The 12,552-nt window shown below is 45.6% G+C and overlaps 1 protein-coding gene across 1 annotated transcript in view; it reads right to left on the bottom strand.

The window, feature by feature from the left end:
- GLI1 (GLI family zinc finger 1) overlaps positions 1–913 on the bottom strand; it is a 111,077-nt gene extending 110,164 nt beyond the window's left edge. Inside the window, exon 1 of the mRNA XM_083486155.1 lies at positions 274–913. The gene's annotated coding sequence lies outside the window, so the exon portion shown is untranslated. The remainder of the gene's footprint in view (positions 1–273) is intronic.
- Between the last annotated feature and the right edge of the window lie 11,639 nt (positions 914–12,552).

The raw sequence follows: 12,552 nt of genomic DNA, 5'->3' as shown, positions 1-12,552 counted from the left end.
AAGCTCCTTCCCTGCAGATAACCCTTCTAAAGTTATTTTGAGGGTGATTAACAATTCCTGCCACTGTGCACTCATTATCGATTCAGAAAAAAATAAAATCTCTACTGCTTCTCTCCCCCCCCATCATTTCTTTTTTTCTTTGTCACAAACGCTACGACCATTTGGAAGGCAAAATCTGCACGCAATGTCAAGAATTTCGTAAGGGGGAACGAGTATTTTTACTTTTTTTATCAGTTTCAAGTTGGAGACAGGGGAGAGAAAAAAAGAGCATACCTTTCAAAGACCGGGGCTGGTATTGTTAGAGAGTCATTAGAAATCCGGAGATCCTTGTCTTCTTTATTACGGAGGATTCCACTTCCAAAATCTGGACCTGGTTCCGAAATCTCAACTTTCCTGTCGTCTTTTCTTCCCAAAAGAGCAACATCCAGCGGGCTAGAGGAGGGAGAACGCTTTTCAAAAAGCACAAAAAACCCAGCAGCAGAGATCGCTGTAGCCTTTCACCAAATTCCCCAAATTTTCCACATCTTGATTTCACTTCTTTCGCTTTTCTTTGGTTTGTTTTACAATTACTTTTTTTTATTAAAAAAAATGCCCACAATAACAAGAGTAGCTTTAAAGCTGCTCCAAAGTGCGACGTGGGGTGCTGCTCTCCCGGCGCGCGCGCGCGCACATCACGCAGCACGCGTTAGAAAGATTCGGCTCTCCGGACTGCAGCCCGGGACCACCTTGAAGCAGGAAGTTTTGATTTTCTTTCAAAACTTTCCCGATGCTTTCTTGAGCTTTCGCACATGGAGCCAATCAGCCGCTGCGTCGGCGCTGCTGTCTCGGGAAGGAGGGCTTTGCTCGGGACCACGCAGACTTGTCGGGAGGGGATGGGGAGGGAAGAAAGATTCCCCCCCCCCCCGCGCCGCCACCCACTCCACGCCTCTCCTCCTCCTCGGCAAAGCTTTTGGGTGGCTTCCCCCTCCTCCCGCCCCTCCTTTTTCAAAGTTTTGGAGCTGTTGGCTTTTTTCCTCCTCTTTTTTTCCAAATGGGATCTTTAGCAACAGGAGGAGGGTAAGTTGAGCCCTGTGTGAGGTTTTCGACGGAGCCCCTCGCGAGCGCAGTTCTCACAGCATGCTGCCTGCAGTGCCAAAGCGGCGTGGAAAACCCGGCATGGAGTTTCAGATGATTATTAATTATTATTATTATTATTTGGGTGTGTACGCACACACACCGCCCGCGCATCTGGGCACACGCCGGGGCGCGCGAGAGGGCGCAAAGAGGCTGGTCCTAACCTGAGGTGGCAATGCAGACGCGACTGAAAGACACGGGTTAGGAGCCCAAGCCCACCCGCACTCTGGGTGGCCTCCGGAGCTCGCCGTCTAGGAGAAGCGGCCTGGGGAGGCCGTGGGGGGCGAGGGTTAGAGTGACCCCAAGTGTGCTGAGGGCCACGGGCGTAGCCAAAGCCCCCCCCCCCAAAAAATCAAGTAAACCAATAGAAAATAATTCACCAACCGAGGTTAAGAAAACCTGGCTCTGCCCAGGCTGAGGTTGCCCAACCAGGAGCAGATCAAGGCAGTTTGCTGCCTGAGGCAAATAGCAAGATGGCGCTTCCTCTCCCCCCCCCCCCATTCCATGGTTCAGAAGCTGACTGGATCTTGCTTCAGTACCAGGGACAGGTCACCCGATTTGGGGGTGCAGGGCTGGTCATGTGGCGCACCCAGCTCCCCCCCCCCACGCAAGAGGAGGGAGCAGCCAAGCCAATGGGGCTGCCACTACTGCTTCCCTCTGACCCCCATCTGCCGCACTCTAGCCCCACACCTATTTCTCCTTGTTCAGCAGGGGCTGTGGGGGTGCGAAATCAGTGTCTGGGGCCGATAATGGCCTGGATGAGGGCTAACCAACTGAAGCATAACCCCCCCCCCAAGATAGAATGCCCAGGTGGGTGGTGGACTGTTATACATAGGCAGCGATTGACCCATTTTGGACAGGGTTGCACCCCCCCCAAGGATCAGGTTCATAGTCTGGGGGTGCTGTTCAATCCATCCCCATCTTTGGGGGGCCAGAGCCAGCCTCCTCTGAACAGGAGTAGTTTGGCCAATCATTTATGCTTCTGGCAACATCCTGGTTAGATTGCGGCAATGTGTTATATGTTGGGCTGCCCTTGGAGACAGTTTGAAAACTACAGATTCCGAAATACGGCAACTTGGCTACTTACTGTAACCAGGTGCATTTAAAAAACAACCCTTGCTGGTTTTAAAACATCTACAGTGGGTTGAGAGGCATTTACAGACGCAGTTCAAGGCACCAGTGTTAACCTTTAAAGCCCTAAGCAGTTTGCGACAAGACTACCCTAAAGGGCACATCCTGCCACATGAGCCTGCCTGATTATTAAGATCTTCCTTGGAGACCCAGCACCACCGTCGAACCGGAGCTGCTTTCCAAGGGGCTTTTCAGTTGTGGCACCTCCAGCTCTAAAACTTGTCCCCCAAAGAAGCTTATATGGTGCCAGACCTTTTTAAAAATTTGCCCAGGTCTTTTTCATTGTGGTGTTTTCAAGCACTGCTTTTCCGCTGGCTTATGTAATCTTTATTCTGTTCTACTTTTATTTTGATGCCTTTTACATGTCTTTTTGTGTTTACAGTGTTAGCTGCTCTGAGAGGCTTTTGCCTGATAGTAATGAATGGATCTCACAGTGATTTAGCAATGTGTCTTTACTTTGTCCAATGTGGTTTGAATGTGTGAGGGGAGATTTTGCTTCTAACTAAAAAAAAGTATCACTTGAGGCTGCAGACCTGCCTCTGTTGAGATCTGGATTTTTAAAAGGAAACTAACACTGAATTAAAACTGTACTGTGTTCAGAATCATAGAACCATAGAATTGTAGAGTTGGAAGGGACCATGAGGGTCATCTAGTCCAACCCCCTGCGATGCAGAAATCTTTTGCCCAGTGTAAAATAAACCCACCTCTGATGCATCACATGGATCCAAATTATGGAAATTGTGAAACTGTTGGAAGAAGTTAAGGTATTGACTTGCACTCTGGGTTGATAAGCAGCCAATTATGCTCTTCTGGGAAGCACAAAAACGAGGCGTGAGGGAGACAGGCTTCTCCTCTGTTTCTCCCCGGCATTTGGCAACCAGAGGCTCATGGCCTCTGCATGTGGATGATTTATGGCTCTTATGAGAGCTGTTGTGGTTGGACGAGGACCTTGGAATCCCTGCTTAGCCATTAAACTCAGCCCAACCTGCCTCACAGGGTAGTTGTGAGAATAAAATGGGGAGGAAGAGAACCATGTTCTCCACCTTGTGCTTCTTGGAGAAGGAAAGGGGATATACAGGCAAGAAATAAATAAAATGACCAAATTTGTCTCGTCCAGGGGTAGCCAATGTGTTGCCTTGGAGGTGTTATTGGACTACAGCTCCCATCATTCCTCACTGCTGGCTGTGTTGGCTGGGGCTTATGGGACTTGTAGTCCAACAAGATCTGGAGGGCCACTGGTTGACTATCCCTGATGTAGTCCATCCTCCACAAAGCCATCTAAGCTGGTGAACACTGTGATAAGCTCTGGCGAAGAATACTATGCATACGGAGGATTTGGAAAGATGTAGAAGAACACCTTGCCTTCTGGGCCAGGAGCATCCTTCTTTTGAATCCAGTATTTTTACAGTTGAAAAATTTGAACAACAGCCCCTTGTAAGACCGGGGGGGGGGGGGAATGGAATGTGTTAAAGCCCACATGACAATTGTGTGCAGAGAAAAAAGCAAATCTGAATGATCCATTTACAATGTAAACACTCTGCAAGTGCCCTTAACAATTATTTGCAATAAGCAATTTGAGAACTGTGTTTCATACTTGTTTAGTATGCATTATACTTTGTTAGCCCTGCATATCTATGTATATTTTGTATATTTATAATCCTCCAAAGAGAAATTAGTCCAAAACACACCAGACATGTAATAAGTCTTAGAATGCGTCTCCACCCGGGAGTTGTAGTTTCACAGCATCTGGAGACCCACAGGTTCCCAATCCCTGTTGTGGGAGGACCAGATGCAAAGCAGACCCAGATGCCTGGTCCCATAAATTATAATTATCAATAATTTAATAGCTGTCATGCACAGATGGGGAAAAGACCCCACCCTTTTACAAAGCAGTTACTGCTTCTTAAGCACACTTACTTTCAATTCATGTGATCTTTTTGCACACGCTGTACATTTATAGTACATTTAAAGCACTTGGCTTCCTGCAAACAATTATGGGAACTGTAGTTTACTCTTCACAAAGCTTCAGTTCCCAGCACCCTTAACAGTTCCATGATTCTTTGTGTGTGTGTGTGGGGGGGGGGGTGTTCTCTAAATGTGCCTTGCAGGTATGGTGAGTGCACAGCTTGAGTAGCCAAGCCTCGTGGTGCAAGGACTCTGTCCTAATAGCTAGGTTTATTTAGAACTGACCACCACCTTAGGGTATAAGGGCCAGTTATCCATCTGGTCAATTGCTCAGGCCTTGTACTTTGAAAAAAACTGTTTCTGGAGCCTTGCCTGGCACAAGGTTCCTGTGCAATTTGGGCGCCACACCCAGCGCTGAGCTCAGTTGCCTGCCGTCAGATCTGCCTGTGTCTGTGGGTGGCTTTGAATGCTTGCAGAGTCCCTTTCACACACAGCACTTGAGTGGCGTGTCCAGCAGCCTCTTAACAACCGAGGAGGCGGGGCTCTGAGTGAGCTGGCTAAGTATCACCCCTGAGCAGTCCATCTGTGGGATACTCTGGGCTTTCTCCAGTGATTGCAGTGTGTGTTTTTGCAGGTGACCGGTGGCGTGCTGATTCAGCTTTCCAGATAGCTGCAGCCCAGACTGCAACAGCCCAGACTGCAAATGTGCCACTGTCTGTGCTCTTTGCCGCTGTCCAAATAAATGTGCCAGCAGGATTGTTGTGTTTCTGTCTGTGGGGCAACAAACATAACACAAACCTGGTGATGGCAGCTCAAAGCTTCCATGCTACTTCTATAAAGTGGGTAAGGAAAAATAGTTATCGCTGGACTTTATCTTCTTTTTATGAACTGTTTTAACAGCAGCTTGATCTGCAGCCCTTAGCAGGGGACAATGCTTAACTCCATTCTGTGAAAAATGTTACCTGTTGATTTTTGCCAGCCAGACTGGTCCTAAGAGTGCCGAAGCATTGATTGGCCCGGTACAACCTTAAACACAGGCCCACTTCCAGCTCCTATTAAAGGCCTTCTCTGTTTTTGAGAAGTGGAGGCTTGAATAGTGTCTGCCCTTTATGAGTCCCTTTGGCTTAAGTTTACTCATGTTTCTGATTGTTGTTTGCAGGCAGAAATGGCAGTAGGACATGTGTATGTTACTATGAAGGTGGCAAATGCTCTTTCGACTCTTCCCTGGGATCTGGCATCACTTCTTACACATGTGCTCTGGAGACTGCAGACCTCTCATTTATTCCCATATGTTCCAGAATTGGAAAAATCCTGCAGTGGCTCTCACTTGGCCCCGTGGTCTCCAAATGTCCTCAGTTCTTGTAGTGCTTGTCCCTCCTCTTGCTGCCAGTTTGATGCCACCCTCCGTTGGCCATCCTGCCCATGCAGAAACAACAGTGCGAATTCAGCTCAGGAACCCTGAGCTTTGTACAGTGTTACCTTGGAGCCAGGATATAAATATAATAATAATTATGGAAACTGTGAGAATGATCAGGCATGTATCAGTGTAAGTCCTGTTGAATGCAGTGGGACTTACTTCTGAGTAAAAATTCTTATACGGTAATTGCAGTACAGTGGAACCTCGGGTTACAGACACTTCAGGTTAATCCACTAACCCAGAAATATTACCTCGGGTTAAGAACTTTGCTTCAGGATGAGAACAGAAATCATGTTCCGGCGGCACGGCGGCAGCGGGAGGCCCCATTAGCTAAAGTGGTACCTCAGGTTAAGAACAGTTTCAGGTTAAGAACGGACCTCCAGAACGAATTAAGTTCTTAACCCGAGGTACCACTGTAGTTCTCAAAAGATCATGTCTCAAAGGGTGGCACCCTGCTCTCTGACTCTCAGAATGCCTTCGAGCAAGGATGGGAAGCATGTGGACCTCCACCCATTTTCAAACTACAGCTCCCATAATCCCTGACCATTGGCCATGCTTGCTGGGATGGGAATCCTGCAGCATCTGGAAGGCCACCGATTCCCTGTCACTGCCCTAGAGATTCCCGTACGCACAAGCAGTCTCTCTCTCTCTGTCAGTCTCTCAGGTGGGGTGGGCTGGTTAGACAACCAGGTGCTCTAGATCTAAGTAAACTGTCCCCTCCTGTCCACTTGCTTAGATCCCAATTGTTAAAGGCACTGGAGCAAGATAGATTTTTGATTTTTTTTGGTCTGGCAACAAGTAACCCTAAAAACATAGGTACCTTCTTTAAGGTCCTTTCTGCTGTGGTTCTGGATTTGGTACAACCAACATTAGATTTAGCATAATTGGTTTACGCTCTGCTTTGTGCCTTTAGCAGCTGCTAAGCACCCAGAAGTAAATGCATGTGTAGGCGCATGTATTTTAACAATATATACACCTGATAGCTTAGTTGGTAGAGCACAAAAGTCTTAGTCTCATGATCATGGGGTTCCAGCCCCATGTTGGGCAAAAGATTCCTGCATTGCAGGGGGTTAATAATAATAATAATAATAATAATAATAATAATAATAATAATAATTAATTTATTTATACCCCACCCTCCCCAGCCAAGACCGGGCTCAGGGCAGCTAACACCAAATATAAAAACGATTGAAATACAGCTTAAAAAACAAGATTAAAATACAACATTAAAACATTAAAATGCAGCCTCATTTCATAGAATCATAGAATCATAGAGTTGGAAGAGACCACAAGGGCCATCGAGTCCAACCCCCTGCCAAGCAGGAAACACCATCAGAGCACTCCTGACATATGGTTGTCAAGCCTCTGCTTAAAGACCTCCAAAGTAGGAGACTCCACCACACTCCTTGGCAGCAAATTCCACTGTCAAACAGCTCTTACTGTCAGGAAGTTCCTCCTAATGTTTAGGTGGAATCTTCTTTCTTGTAGTTTAGATCCATTGCTCCGTGTCCGCTTCTCTGGGGCAGCAGAAAACAACCTTTCTCCCTCCTCTATGTGACATCCTTTTATATATTTGAACATGGCTATCATATCACCCCTTAACCACCTCTTCTCCAGGCTAAACATGCCCAGCTCCCTTAGCCGTTCCTCATAAGGCATCGTTTCCAGGCCTTTGACCATTTTGGTTGCCCTCCTCTGGACATGTTCAGTGGAAACTCAATCAAAAACTTTTTTGGGGATGAAAACGTCAAGTCTTCACCAAGGCTAACTATCCAGACTGGTCCTACATGGGCCAGAAAAAAGCCAGGGAAGTCCCCAAATAGGAGTTCCAACACAGAAGGAGAAAGGAAAAAAGAAAGAGGGGGGGGGGGAATCAAGTTGATTCCAAGCCAAAGGCCAGGCGGAACAACTCTGTCTTACAGGCCCTGCGGAAAGAAATCATATCCTGCAGGGCTCTGGTCTCATGAGACAGAGCGTTCCACCAAGTTGGGGCCAGTGCTGAAAAGGCCCTGGCTCTGGTTGAAGCCAATCTAACTTCCTTAGGGCCTGGGACCTTTAGGGTGTTGCTATTTATGGACCTTAAGGTCCCTTCCAATGCTACAATTCTATACTTCAGTATAAATATTTTCAAGGTAGTTTGCAAATTAGCCCAGTGAAGCTTTTACAACATTTTCTCCATGCCAGGAAAAGCTTCCCTTGCTCACTTTATATGTGAATTACCAGTTCACATATTACCATGTTAATGTCAAGTTCACATGGTTTGCCATAATTGTTTGTGGAGTGGGTGGCATGGGCAAGGGTTCTGTGCCTTTAACTGGAGACCTGCACGTGGGATGCCAGCTTGGGTAGCCATGTTTTTCTGTCTCCTTAGGAGCAAGCCTGACACACAGAAATTAGGCAGATAAAATGATTCCTGGCATGAAGACAGAATGAACAGGGAATATTTTCCCTGCTTAATTTCTGCATGCCATTGTGCTCTTAAAGGGCCAGGGGAAGGCACAGGTAAAAAGATGGTGACAGCAATGCCAGGTTGTAGTGTAGTGTAGGTTGGACAGTGGATTGCAACTCCTGTCATTATTGACCATGCTGTCTGGGACTGCTGGGAGCTGAGGACCAACATTTGGAGGGCCACAAGCTTCCTGTGTCACTGTTGAGTCATCAGATATAAATAGAGTAGATTCCTGTACCTTTCATAAAATCATAGAATTTTAGAATTGAAAGGAATCCCTCTGCAATACAGGAATCTCAATGTAGCTGTACAGAAGAAGGAATTTATGCAAGCACAGCTGTCCTCATCTGAACAGTGCTAAAGCATGACAAGCTGGTACTATCAATAGTTCTTCCTTCCTGACAGTTGCTCTATCCCCCTGTTCCTCGCTGTATTTCTGATGTTTTGATTGACACATCTTTGCCACAGCATCTGAAAGGTTGTAAGCCACAGCACCTGCTGCCCTCTGCTGGTTACAAATGGCCCTGCAACCCGTGCAAAGAATCCTCAGTCTCTTTCAAGATTCATTTACTGTACTTTCATTCAGCGCAACACGAATCTATTACATAAATGTCACTAGAGTATAAGGCACATGTGAGAGTGAACCCCTGCTAGGAAGGGGAAAGTGTGTGAGCTACTCAAGATAGGAAAACTCAATCCTACAAGCTCACTTTTGTCCAGTCCCTATCTCTCAGCCTAACCTTTTATTTCATAATTTCGTAAGATGTATACACTGTTTGACTGTAAAAAAAAAATATGCAGTGTTGTTTTGGGGATAAAAGGGGTGGGTTTGTTAGTTGTCCCAAAAGGCACCTATTAATTATATATTATATGTTATTTACTATTAAATTTGTATCCCACCCTTCCAAAAGTTCCCAGGACAGCAAACATTAAAAGATTAAAACAATATAATTTAAAAACAATTTTTAAAAATTAAGAAACACTTAGAGCATTCAGAATGTCTAAACATATTTAAAAGTAATAATATACCCTCACAGTTATTCATTTGCATGGTTGCCGTGGCAGGTATCTCTCAGCCATCAAATGCCTGGGTAAACAGGAACGTTTTAAAATTTCTACTGAATGAGGGAGACACCCAGGAGTGTATTTTGCAAACAGAGAACCACCGAACCACCACCAAGAAGGCCCTTGTCACAGGGCAACAGCAACCTGGCAGCAACCAGAGACGGAGCCATCAGCACGGCCTCCCCTGCCAACTGTAGAGCCTGAGATGGTTACTATTGTGAGGGCAGAAGGAAAACTAGTTAAATATCATCACTATCAGTTTGTCATGGACAAGTGATCAGGGGGAAAAACCATACAGTACACAAAATAAACAAATCTCTCATTAGAAGAGGGTCATGTTCCCTCTTTTAATGAGGCATTTGTACATGTTAATTGAAAAAGTCGTAATTGGACTTGTCACATTGAAATAATTAGTGTCCAGTGCCATGATTATACAATTTTGAGGCTGGTACATCCTTTCCCAGAGCAATCAGACCTGTCCATGGTCATTCAGGCCTTTCTGACCTCTTGGCTTGACGGCTGTAACACATTCTATGTGGGGCTCCCTTTGCAAAGTGCTTGGAAACTCATCTGGTGCAAAACACTTCTATATTTTAGGTGCTAATTAAAATGGAGCATATTATTTGAATTTTGCATGATCTACACTGGTAGCTTGTAATTCTGTTATGTGAACACGTGTTTTCTCCCCCTTTGCCCTAGGATCTTTGTTTCTCTGGAGTTCAACTCATCTGGCTTTAATTTTAAATTATATTGGGAAGCTTTGGAATAACATCTTCCTAATCTTGTTTTAAAGATTCTGTTATTGTTTGGTGAATTTAGGTGAAGCCTTCCTGCCTTTCTTTCTTTCTTTCTTTCTTTCTTTCTTTCTTTCTTTTGATTCATTCTTTCATTTGTTGAATAGATTTTATTGAGGTTTGGGGTGAAATACAAAGATTAATCTCAGATATCTTTTTATTGAGGCTAAAAAACTAATACAGACCAGAAAAGAGGGGGGGGGGTTTGAAGAGAAAAGAAAGGGGGGAAAGGGGGAAAAGTAGAACTTCTGATTCTTTATCTGTCAGCTATATGTAGAAAATTATTTGTAGAAAACACCCAACAAATCAATTTTCTAGAAACAAATATTATCATTGTTTCATCTTTATCCCAGAAAAGGCTTCACTTGCTAAATTCCTGCATGTTGGACTAGAGGCACATGAGCCCCATCAGAAATAGTGTTGCATTCCCAGTTGTGGTTGTTGTGAGAGAAGCAGAACATCCAAAGAATGGTCGTGACAGCTGAAATCCCAAACCCCAGACCATTGGGGGGGGGGGATAAAAAGAACTACTTGGCAGTGGTGCCAGCTTGCAAAGGTGATGCTTTTTGGACAGTGCTTTTTGGACATTGGGGGGTCCAGCCCCTACCTACCCCCCAAATATAGAGGGGGGCAAAAGGGCTCGGCCTCCAGGAGCTAGTGCCCCTGCCACTTAGTATTTTCAAATGGCCAGCTGATTTCAGCACATTGTATACTGAAGTGTGATCCACCCGGACATATGAATGCTAATTGTTAGATAATATAAATTTTAATTTTATATGTGATATAGCGAGAAGGCGCCATATTTATGTAAGATTGAGCTATACTGTACAGGATATTTCTTGGGTGTTTTTTTTTGTTGTTGTTGTTTTATATACCTTGTTTTATATATCTTGTCTTATATGTTTTCTTTATATTGGATGTATAGATATGGCAAGCATTATTAATCTTTCTTCCCGCTCTCACTTTTGGAATCCTGGATGTGTGTGCTTGAAAATACACACATTCTTCCTGCAACTAGGAGCTGTGCCCCGGGTCACTCTGCCAGCTCCACTAAAGTTTCCCCTTCCTACCTCTTTCAACTATTAAGCTCGCTTTTCCCAATCCTATTTCTGAAGGCTCTTCTCTCTTTGATTCTGCAGACCTGCTTTGCACCCCTGTTTTCACAGGGATGATCCTAACTAGTATATATTAACCACATTGTGATCCAATCTAGTATATATGAAGGACATTGGATGCAGTTTTTCACTGAGAGATCTTGGTTTAACTAGCCTATTTGTTTCCCAGATCATAATGTTATGACTCCATTGGACTCTGAAATTTTAGAATGAAACATGGTACTCCTGTTCAGGGCACAAGTTTGAATTGAATTCCAGCTCAACCTTTTTCAATATGTCTATACAGCACACGCCTTGAAGGCTGGGAAACTGGAATGAAAGTTGGTGTGGGTTTATTCCACAATTCATGTTCAAACCTGTTTTCATGAGAAACTGACTAGGCCTCACAGATACGGTGCTTAATTAGTTTACAAGTGGGACCCGCAGCAAAATTCTGCATGCCCTCTATTCCAACCCTTGTCCTCCCATTTCCCGGGTTTCCACCCTCCCTCAACAGCCAGTCAGCATTCTGTGGCCACTGAGCATGCTCATTGCTCGGGGGCTTGTTTCTGCGGGGTGGGGAGGCAGATTGTAATTCTGAAAACCTTTCAGTTCCCTCTTGCGCCTCCATGGTCTTGTTTTGGTAACAACCCTGCTGGCACTCGCTGGCTGAGTTTGCCATTAGAAGGAGTGATATATCTTCATAACTACAGCAACAGTCCGAACGCAGATCAAATAGTCAGTGGCGTAGCGTGGGTTGTCAGCACCCGGGGCAAGGCAAGTAATTTGTGCCCCCTAACCCGTGGATTTGCGCCCCCTAACCCGTGGATTTGCGCCCCCTAACCCTAACCCCCAGATGTTGTGCCTGGTGCGGCTGGCCCCCCTGCACCCCCCCACGCTACGCCACTGCAAATAGTCATTTAACCCCCCCCCCCCCAGCAAAGGAATTCATGGCCTTGGTGTGCCTGCCTAGCACATAAGCCTGTTGAACTGGTTGGAATGTAGAATCATTTGCGCATGAGATCTAAAATGTGTGCGCACCCTCTTGCCCTGCTTCGATGGTGGTGCCTTTGCTTGACGGGAGAAAGTGAGCAGGCTTTTCGAGCTGTGGGGACGTTTGTTTCAAGACCGCCACTCTCTTCTTCCATGGCAACAATAGGGTGACCATCAGAAGAGTCAAACAGAAAAGGGAACTTGGCAGGTACAGTTGTTCTCACCTGGCAAGCTGCCCCATGGTCCAGGAATAAATACGTTGCATTTATATTAGCAGTCAGGCCAGGGAGACTCCAGCTCCCATCATCTCTGACTACTGACCCTGCTGGCTAGGATGCTGGAGTCGGAGTCCAGCAGCATCTGGAGGATACACCTGAGCTAGGCTTTTAGTTCAATCTCAAAGGTGCTTAAAATGTCCAGCTCACAAAGGCAAGCAGAACCATAGAAACCTTTCCCCCGGCTTATTTTTATGTTGACCACTAGAGGGCAATAGAGAGCCATGTTCCCATTACAGGTCATTGTGCTGCGTTGAATATTCATTTATTTCCACCTCCACCAGATTAATGAGGTCGGCAGGTGGTGGTGGAGACA

The sequence above is a fragment of the Podarcis liolepis genome, assembly GCF_965112155.1.
Source record: "Podarcis liolepis genome assembly, chromosome: 2".
Taxonomy (NCBI): Eukaryota; Metazoa; Chordata; class Lepidosauria; order Squamata; family Lacertidae; genus Podarcis; species Podarcis liolepis.
The sequence above is the reverse complement of the archived record's forward strand: the minus strand, read 5'-3'. Positions and strand labels throughout refer to the sequence as shown.